The sequence below is a fragment of the Pteropus vampyrus genome, unplaced genomic scaffold, assembly GCF_000151845.1.
Source record: "Pteropus vampyrus isolate Shadow unplaced genomic scaffold, Pvam_2.0 Scaffold35, whole genome shotgun sequence".
Classification (NCBI taxonomy): Eukaryota; Metazoa; Chordata; class Mammalia; order Chiroptera; family Pteropodidae; genus Pteropus; species Pteropus vampyrus.
This window is the reverse complement of record NW_011888816.1, coordinates 6,140,771-6,151,301: the sequence shown is the minus strand read 5'-3', so window position 1 is coordinate 6,151,301 and position 10,531 is coordinate 6,140,771. Positions and strand designations below refer to the sequence as shown.

Here is a 10,531-nt window from a genome sequence, read left to right as displayed (position 1 = left end):
ATGTGAATAATCAGTAAGTCTTCAGTCATCCTCAGCTTCTTCCCTAGGTAACCACTTTAACTGTAATACTTCTTAAAACAAAATAGTTGGTATATCCACTTTGGATAAAGGTCCAGCATTTTCATATAAAAGTAAATATGTCCCTAGCCCATGACCCAGTAGTTCTTCTACGTGTTTACCCAAGAGAAATGAAAACATATGTCTACAAAAATACTCGTACAAGAATATTCATAGTAGCTCCACACTGGAATCAGCCCAAGTGTCCATCATCAGGAAGCTGGTATGTTGACACAATGGAATACTACTCAACAGTAAAAAAAAGAATGAACTACAGATACATAGAACCTGGATGAATCTCACAATTAGGCTTAGTGTAAAAGAAGCTTTATCAAAGAGAATGCATACTATACGATTTTCACTTATGTGAAATTCTAAAACAAGAGCACTTAGGCATGCGGAAAAAAGCCCAGAATGGTGTTTGCCTCTAGAGCAGTGGGCATGGCGATTGACTGGGGAGGGGCATGAGAGAACTTTGGAGGATGATGGCAGTGTTTTGTAGATTGGTGGGGGAAGGATCATAGGAGAATGTGTTCGTCAGAAGCCATCTGTTGGTACATTGGAGATTTGTGTATTTCAATGAATGTAATTTTTATGTCAATTTTAATTAACATGCATGCTAAAGTGTTTAGGGGTGAAGTGTACTGACATCTGCAACTTGAAATGCATAAAAAAAATAGATAAATGGTGACTAGGACTAGATATGAGATAAATAGAATGTTATCTGTAGTATCTAGATGGGTTTATGGATTTTTACTTATATTTAAATCTTCTATGTATTAGTAAATATTCCTAACTGAATCTTGGAGAAAAAAAGAATACAGGAATACATTTGTATGTTTCTCTTGACTGCCTTTCACCAGTCGTGGAGTTTTTCCTGCAGATAATGATTATCAGTTTTCCTACCAGTCTTTTTCCAATGTATTTATTTATGTCTATATATGGAATATGAGGGAATAAGTAATTTTCCACTTTTACATGACTAATAGGAAAATACATATGTTCTACAACTTTTTTTCCTTCATTTATTATATCTTGGCTATGTTTCTTTGTCAGTAAAAAAAAAAAAATGATTCCTTTGAATCATTGCATAATTTTTCAGAGAGTAGAGTATATATCCAAGATACATATATTTCTTTGTGATGAATATTTAGATTGTTTCTAGTTTTTCTCTTAAAAATTGCTGCAGTGTGTGTGTGCACAACTATTTTTTGGGGTTAGATACTGAGAAATGGAATCTCTAGTTTATAGTATATACTTATTTTTATTAATAATGTCCTCTAAAAAAGCTGTACCAATTAATACTCTCACCAGCAGTGGATAAAAGAACCTGTTTCGTCTGTGGCCATGCCACCCTGAACAAGCCCAATCCTGTCTGATCTTGGAAGCTAAGCAGGGTCGGGCCTGGTTAGTACTTAGATGAGAGACCACCTAGGATGACCAGGTGCTGTAGGCGTAAAAAAAAATAAAAAATAAGGGATCGTAAGCTGACAAGGTCCTTGCATTCTGTAAGGTCAACCAAAGGTTGCCTTGCCTAAAAAATAAATAAATAAATAAATAATTCGTTGAAATTAAAAAAAATAATAAATAAAAGAACCTGTTTCCCTTCAACTTTCTGAGTATTGGCCATTATCACTCTTTAAAAATTTTGCCAGTTTTATGGGATGCTGGTATCTGGTTGGTTTAAGTTGCTATTTCTCTGATAACTGCAACTGAGTGTATTTTTATGTTTACTCAGTTTTCATTTCTTTTCAGTCACTTGCTCATCTTTTGGCTCTTGTCTCTTAACTCTTATTTTTAAAATTTTACTTGTTTTAAGTTAACATCACAGATTTAACAATCTTTTATGAGCTGTTCTAATCGCGTATCCCAAAATATATTGAATAATCCATCATTTCCTCACTGATTTGAATTGCCAACTTTGTTTCATGCAGAACTTCATTTTATGTGGATTCTTTCTTGGATATTCTTTTGTTGATCCGAATTTCCAGTCCTGTGTCATTATCACACTACAGTATGTAAGCTCTATCTAACTGTTTATAAAATAAAATAAATATGTAAAAGTTGTGTGAGTACTCTGTCCAGTTTTGGTCTCTGGATAGTGCTAGCTTTGGATTTTCCTTTGTTCTGCTCTGACTACATTATTTGAATACTGGATATTTCAGGGTTTTTTGTCTTTTTTGATCCAAAGATTATTTAGAAGTTTCTAAATTTTTATTTTAATTTGTAGCATATTTACTTTGATTTTAGAGAGCATGGCCTTGGTTTTTTGTTGTTTTTTATTTCTGTTGTTTTTGTATTTCGTAATTTAAGTCATGGTCAGTTTGGGAGCAGTGTCCAAGTTTGTAAAGAGTATTTTCTGGGGACTACAGTATTCTACATATATTAAATAACTGTTAGTTGTATTTTAAAAATACTGTCTTTTTGTTATTGTATACTCGATTTGTGGATTTTTGGGAGAAGTATGTTAAAATCTCTACTCATGATTATGATAAATTTTGTAATTCTGCTTTTATTTTACATATTGTAAGTCAATTAGCATCATGAAGGTTCATGGCTATTATACTGTATCTTGATTTTTATTTACTTTTTATTAATACAAAAATATCTTCACCCTGTTTAAATTTAAACAAATTAAAAAGTTTAACTTTATATAAAATACAAACTAATATAGTGAATGACAAGACAGTTGGCTGACTGGTGAAGGATGTATAGGTTGCAGAGGGGCACAAGGAATTTTGAAAGTAATGCAAATGTTCTGTATTTAGTTTAGCGGTGGTTTCACAGGTTATACAACAGTCAGCACTCATTGGCATTGTGTACTTAAAATCAATGAAAGTTATTGTGCGTAAAGTATTCTTCAGATCTGATAAGGAAAAGAAATTCTAATCCCTTATTTAGAGGTAATCATTATTTATGAATTTGCTTTGTACATTTCTGGTTCATTAACAAACACTGTGCGAGTGTGTGTGCGTGTGTGTGATTATATACACACATGTATACGTGTGTGTGTGTGTGTGTGTGTGTGTATAATTCTGTAACTTTTGAGTGTTTAAATTTAAGCACTGTGGTATATATCATTTTGAGGTTACTTTTTTCTACCTAGGGTTTGTGAGATCTATTTCATTCTTTTTAAACTACCGTTTATAGTTTTCCGTCATATATTGTATTTTATTTTTCCCTTGCTTTGTTTGAGGATATTTGAGTTGTTAGCAGTTTTTTGCTATTGCTCTTCAATTTTTTTGTATTGCATGACCAGTTCTTTCAGGTAGGATTTGAAGGTGGCAATTCTGAGTCGTTGTATGTCTAGAAATGTCCTTATTTTGTTTTCTTAGTTGATTGATCTTTTAGTTCACAATCATTTTTTCTCAATTTGGAGTATATTTTTTCATCTTTGGCTAATGAGTTATCTGATATCGGACATATTCCCTGCCTTAGGTAACCTGTTTTAACTTTTTAGACTCTTTAAAAATTTTTCTCTTTATTTTTGGTGTTCTGAAATTTCACTTGTGTGTCTAGGTAGAGGATGTTTTCCAAAATTTTCCGATCTTTGCCAACCTAGATACAATATTTGTTATTTCTTTGAGCATTTGCCCTTCTCGGATCTTTTCTGGTGCAATTATTATTAGATTTGCTGATATTCTGGTTTTGTCCCCCATTGTCTCAACAATTTCCATAGATACATTCCCTCTCTGTCTTTTTGCCCAGTATTGTAGAATACCTTGGCTTGAACTTTCAGCTGATTTTTTTCTTTAGTTTGGTCAGTTCTCTAGATTAGCTCTTTTAAGTTTTTGTGTTTTTGCAACAGCTTTTTTTGAGGTATAATTGATGTACAGTACAACTTGAGTTTTGACATATACTCACATATATACATATACATATACTGTACTATACTGTACTCATGAGACTCACTCCGATCAAGATAATGAATATATTCATCACTCAGAAAATTTCCTTTTGCCACTGTGTAATTTATCCCTCTCTCTCTCTATCTCTCCAGTCTCCAGGCAAAAATAGATCTGCTTTTTGACACTTTAGTTTGTGCTTTCTCAAATTTTAAATACATGGAGTCATATAAGTGTATACTCTGGTGGTGGGGGAGCACTTCTTTCATTCAGCATAATTATTTTGAGAAATAGTTCATGAATAGTATTCCATTGTATGGATATAGAAAATTTATTCATCTGTTGATGCGCATTTGGGTTGTTTGCAGTTTTTAGTTGTTACAAATAAAGCATTTGAGTATTCATATATCTGTTCCTCTGTGCTTTCATTTTTCTTGATCAGATATCTATCAGAATTTATTGGCTGGATCATATCGCAGATGTATGTTACTGACTTTTCAAAAAATTATTGAACTGTTTAACAGAATGGTTTTTTATGTTTTGTTTTGTTTTGTTTTGTTTTGATAGGTACATTCCCAGCAGGAGTGTATAAGAGTTTTAGTTGCTCCAGTCCTGGGCCATCACTTGATATAGTCAGTCTTTAAAATTTCTAGCATTCTGGTGAGCATGTAGTGGTAGCTCATTGTGATACTCATTTGCCCTACCTTGATGATTAATGATGTTGAGCACCTTTTCATGAGCTTATTTTTCCAGTCTTTACAATTTGGTGAAGTTTCTGTTCAAAAATTTTGCCCATTAAAAAAAAAAAAAATGTGTGTCGTCCTTCGTATATTCTAGATGCAGGTAAGTCCTTTGTTGGTTACATATTTTGCAAAAAAAATTTCCTAATCTTTTGTTTGCCTATTTATTTTCTTAAGTATTTGGATTTTTTAAATTTGACTCTTGTCCAGTCAGTTTATCTACTAAGTTTTTTATTTTAATAATCAGAACATGAAATCAAGTTTTTAAAAGACCATCCTTTTGCCTTCTCTACATTTTAATTATACGTATGCTCTCCCCTTCCCCTGCACCCTTTGCTCTATTTGCTGTTATAACCCAGTTTTTGCTGGCGTTAGTTACATTCTTTGTTGAGTTTGATACTTTATTGGATTAGTTTTTTCTCAAATGTTTGGTAATTATTGGTTCTGTAGTTAGACTTTCCTGTCACAGCATTGGGGATGCATATGTAACCAAGAGCTTGTCTAGGTGTGGAGATACTCTACTCCTTTAGGTTTTCACCAACCCATCCAGGACATTGCCCACTTTTTCAGCCCAAGCTCCATGCTCCCTACTCCTACTTCAGAGTAGATGCTACTGTTAGTAGTTTCTTGGCACTGGGGGCATATTTGTATGGCAGGTAGGAGCAAGGTTTACTCACCTGACTGCTCCTGCTATAGAGTCATTTGGTCATCTGGTCTTTGATCCAGAGCTTCCTCCTTTTCTCCATCTGTGGTGAGCAAACTCACTTATTTCTGGGAGGCCTTCTTTGATGAAATCCTTTTCCTTCTCCCTGCTATAGACAGTTAATTCTTGTTTTTTTTCCTAGCACTTGATATCTGTAACTCTTGGTTTACATGTCTGACTCTTATGGTAACTGAACTCTTGCAGAGAGGGAACAAATCTATGTAAATTTCAATCACCTCCAGTAACAGAATGCTTGAGTAATGTATTTTTCAGAGAATGAGAGTTTTGATTACAAAAGGTAACAACTTGTGGCTTCCTGGAAGAGCAAGCCAAGTAAGGTCCCATATTGAGTGGTACTAGTCTGGATATTTCTCTTACTGGTAGGTTAATCTTGGGCAGGTTTATTTCATCTTGTTTAATTTTTTTATACCATTAAAATTTTAATAAATATATAAAATTTGAGTGTATATTTTTTTTATTATAGAAATAGTACATGCTCATTTGTAAGAAAATTCAGTCTTTCAATAGGGAAACAATGGTTTTAAACAAACAGTACTGGGATAATTGGATATCCACATACAAAACAGTGAAGGTGTATCCCTTACTCATACCATATGTAAAAATTAATGCAAATTGGATCAAAGACCCAAACTTAAGAGCCAAAACTATAAAATTCTTAGAAGAAAATGTAGGTGCAAGTCTTTATGATTTTTGGATTAGGCAATGATGTTTTCAATATGATACCAAAAGCACAAGCAGCCAAAGAAAAAAATAATAGATAAATTGGACTTAGTCAAGATTAATAACTTTTCTGCTATAAAGGACACTGTCATGAAAGTGAAAAGACAACCCAGAGAAAAGGAGAAAATAATTGTACATCTTATATCTGATAAGAGGCTTATATCTAGAATATGTAAAGAACTCTGAAAACTCAAATAAAAAGATAACTAACCCAATTTAAAAATAGGCCAGATCTGAATAGACATTTAGTCAAAGAAAATACAGATGGCCAATAAGTTCATGAAAAGATGCTCAACATCATTAGCCATGCAAATTATACCCACAATGAGATAACCACTTTACACCCACTAGGGTGGCTGTATAAAAAGACAGTAAGAAGTGCTGATGGAGGATATGAAGACATTGGAACCCTGCTGTGGGAATGTAGAATGGTACAACTGCTTTGGAAAACACTAGCACTTACTCAAAAGGCTAACCGTATGACTTAGCAGTTCCACTCATAGATAAATGGAATGTGAACGATACCTTTATAAGAATTATTTTTAAAAACTCAAATGTGCAAAGGATTTTAAAGTTTTTCATAAAATTAATTTTTTAAAAACTATGCTTTCCTCTGTGTTAAAAAAATCTTTAAAATGTAAACAGAATGCTAATTTATATACCAAGGGAAAGTATTTTCTAGTCATAGAATTCTTTGAGAAATGACAGCCTTTCTAGTATCTGGATACCCTAAGGTAACTAGGAAATTTGCAGGAGTAGAGCTAGTCAGATCACAGGGTCTCAGAGTGTGTTGAGTGGGTGTGTATGTGCAGGCCTTGATGAAGCCTAATAACTCTACCCCATGCAAATTATGTGTACAGGTCTTGTGTAATAAAGAATTCATACGGTCTTTATCCCAGGTTCCTAACTCAGAGCTTCTAAAAACCCTTGGAATTTCCTGGGTGATAAGAGTGTCTTTATTATGCAATGGAATGACTCATAGTAGGCCCCTAGATAGGTTTCATGGGGGTCTTGTACTCAGAAGGACCAACCATAGAGTGATTGGAGCTAATCTGACTCCTAAGAGGAGAGGGCTGGAGATTGAGTTCAATCATGGGGCCAGTGATTTAGGCATACCTACCTAAAGAAACCCATAATAACTCTGGAGCTTAGTGGAGCTTCTAGGTTGGGGAATATATTGATGTGGTGGGTGGGTGATGTGCCCTCATTCTAGGAGGAGAGGGCATAGAAACTGCATTCCCTCCCAAACCCCACACTTTGTATGTCCTCGATAATAAAACTGTAATCGTAAGTATAGTGCTTAGTCATTCTAGCAAACTATCAAACCTGAGGGATGGTGGGAACCTCCCAGTTTGGTAGCCAGTTGATTAGAAGTTTGGATGGCATCTGAAAGAGCATTGTTGGAGAGGACTGAGCGCTGAACTAGTGGAGTCTGTGCTACTTCAGGTGGTTGGTGCTGGAACTGAATAATCAGACACCTAGTTGAGATTGGAGCAGTGGCTAGACATGACCCATTTTTCTTAACCCTGGATAGATAACATAGGGTAAACCTTGGCCAGATTTCTTGCTGCTTAGGAGTCTGCATGAATCAAACCTCATTTGTTAAAAACATCTTTGAGAGTAAAATGCAGTTGATTAAACTTTAAGCCTTAAGTTTAGCTTTATAACCAGTTGTCACATCATTCCAAAAATATTTCTAGTTTGTTATTGGCCTCCCCGCCTCCCCCACCAAAGAGTTTTGTTTCTATGTCATCAAGTCTCTCATTTTCCTTTTTATAATGTGAATAATCAGGTAATACTATTACCCTTTTTTTCAGATGGGAATAGGATTTTTGCCCAGTGTCCCAGTAGGAAAATGGTCATGCCAGAATTTGAGCCTAAGTCTGACTCGAGCATAGCCCATACATATAACCACCCTGCCGAACGGCCTCCAGCTGCATCTATCCTACCACCCGTCCCCTCATCAAAAAAGCAGAGAGAGGGAAAGGATTTAAAAACTAGGTCTTCTCAAGGAATAGAAACGAAGGAGGAGGAGGGAGGGTCAAGGTCAATTCCTCTTTTAGGGATGGACAAAAGTTTTTAGTCATTTGACAGTTCTATTATGTGCCCTTAGATCTCAGTGAAAGTTTAGAAGGACGATTGCACCTCTATACTGTTTGAACAACAATGTAATGATACACAAGTGCGAATTATAGTATTAAACTTTTTGGTGTTTGAGTAAACATCTTTGGTTATGATTCTGTTGATTTCAGACTTTAAAATACTGTTTTTTCTTCAGAATTTTAGTCCATGTTTCTTTAGTTGGTTAATGATGTAAGGAAATTCTTGAAGGATTTTAAGCTAGGGAACATTAGTAATAAAATCAAGATTTAGGCTTTATATATGGTTTCCTGCTTACAGCACAGAAGCGGACATAAGCACACTGAACAGGTTCCAACTGCACTACCCATTACTAACCTAGGATGCCCCAATTTGATCTCTTGTCATTGTGTTAAGCCTATCAGGAAACTGCATCTAAGTATCTAACTGCAGGTTCTCCCCTATATAAGAGCAGCAATGTACCATTTGTTTTTATTTTCTGGTATTTTTTTTTTCTTAGCAGGGGAGAGGAGATTAGGTGTTGCTATACTGTGAGTTAATCTTTCATGTATAATTTATAAATGAGATTAATTTTAATTTTTAAATGTTAGGTGTGGGTCTCTTGGCAAAAGGATTTTTTTTTAATTAATTTGGGAAAACTCACTTCAGTGCTAGAAGTGACTTATTTACTTGTTTGTACACTCCCTACATTCAAAACTGACTTAATGACCACTAGTATATGGCATCGGATTTGGGACATGCTATTAATTTGTGTTCTATTTTATCAACCTAACTATAGGAAGTTTAAAATTTTTTCATTGTGTAATGGTTCTTCAGAAGGCATATTTGGATATAGCTTGTTCATATTTGTTATGTTAGTTTTGCTTTGTAACCGTTATAAATTTCATTTATAGTATTTTTCCTGGAAATTTAAAATCAAGTTATGAAAATGGTATGATAAGTGTATTTTGAGATGACTTAAAAACACTTAAATAAACTCTTAGCACTTCTGTTTCAAAATTCTCTAGTTTAATACCTACAGCATCAGTCAACAAGCTACTGTGGCCTCAATCTGCCTGTCTTTGTATGAGGTTTTATTGGATCACAGCCCATACTCATTACATTTATGTATTTCTTCACCCTTGTGTGCTGTAGAGGATTTTAGTCATTAGTCCTACAAACATCTAGATCTTAGAAAAATCATTTCTCTTCTGTATCTCATTTAACTAGCCTTTGGGCTTCACAAGTGTTTTCATTTCCCTCTGTAGTTAACTGATGGATTCATTGAGGTCTGTCTTCCTTTTCTTTTTCTGCAATAGGATCTCTGTATTTGGTAGGGAAGTGATGCTGTCTGAAGGTGCTCTCCTTTCTTCCTTCTGTCCTCTAGTTCCCTATTTTGGCTTCCTGGTAATTGGGGCAGGGTGGGGACAGGAGTGGGGGGATGCTAGTCTAAATCAAAATGAAATTGCTTTAACTATTTCTCCTTTACTTGAAAAAGGAGGAAAGAGGAGCAGTTTCCTGGCCTGCAGTTAAGTAATAAAAGCTATCTAGCTTTTGGCACAGTCTGTTCTTTGGTCATGGGGTCTTTTGAGAATCAGATTGTTTAAAAAAAAAAAAAAAGGATATGTTCCGAAATACATTACAGAAAACTTCAGAAGTGATGAAGTTAATCTTTGCTAGCGGGTAGGGGCGAGGAGGTTCATGGATTCCAGGTTAAGAACGAACCCCTGTTCTAGCTCCTCTGCTCGGAATAGATTGGGGCGAACAGAATAGGTTATTAAGGTTGGGAAATAAAGCTGATGCCAATTCAACTCTGAGGAATTAAATGTTCTTCACTATTGTCGAACCTGAGGATTTGTTTAATATTCTGTGATCAATTTTTAAACATTTAAGTATAAATGTGTAACTTTATATTTTAATATATAATTTTGATGGTGATCACTTCTGACATTAGAACTTCAAATATATACATTTGAGAAAAATAATTAATTTTAGGTGTTCCCAGAATGAATCACCAGCTTAGGATAGATCTGTTTTAGTGTTTTCAGATTGTGAAGGAAGAAAGATTTCACCCTTGATGTTGAGACTTGGATTTGCCAACTCTTGCTTTGTGCCTAGCAGGAGAATTGTGAAGTTCCATTGGTTAGGGTACTTGTTTCTGCTCTTCATTTTTGCATGAGCCTTCCACTTGGCCAGTGTTTCCTAAACTTAATTCATTGAGTACCATCTTCATGATTTGCCTTTCTGCACATTTCCTGGCTATTCTTTAAATCAACTCACCTTTCTAACACTTAAATTTATGCAAATAATTACTTTTTGTGAAATATGGGTGGATATACTAATTCTTTTCTATTTGCCACTTAAAG

At 34.7% G+C, this 10,531-nt stretch overlaps 1 protein-coding gene and 1 pseudogene across 1 annotated transcript in view; both read left to right on the top strand.

Annotated features, from left to right (window-relative positions):
- Nucleotides 1-10,531, top strand: part of ATP1B3 (ATPase Na+/K+ transporting subunit beta 3) — a 42,157-nt gene that overhangs the window by 10,321 nt on the left and 21,305 nt on the right. The gene's annotated exons all lie outside the window — the stretch shown is intronic.
- Nucleotides 1,395-1,513, top strand: LOC111738150 (annotated as a pseudogene).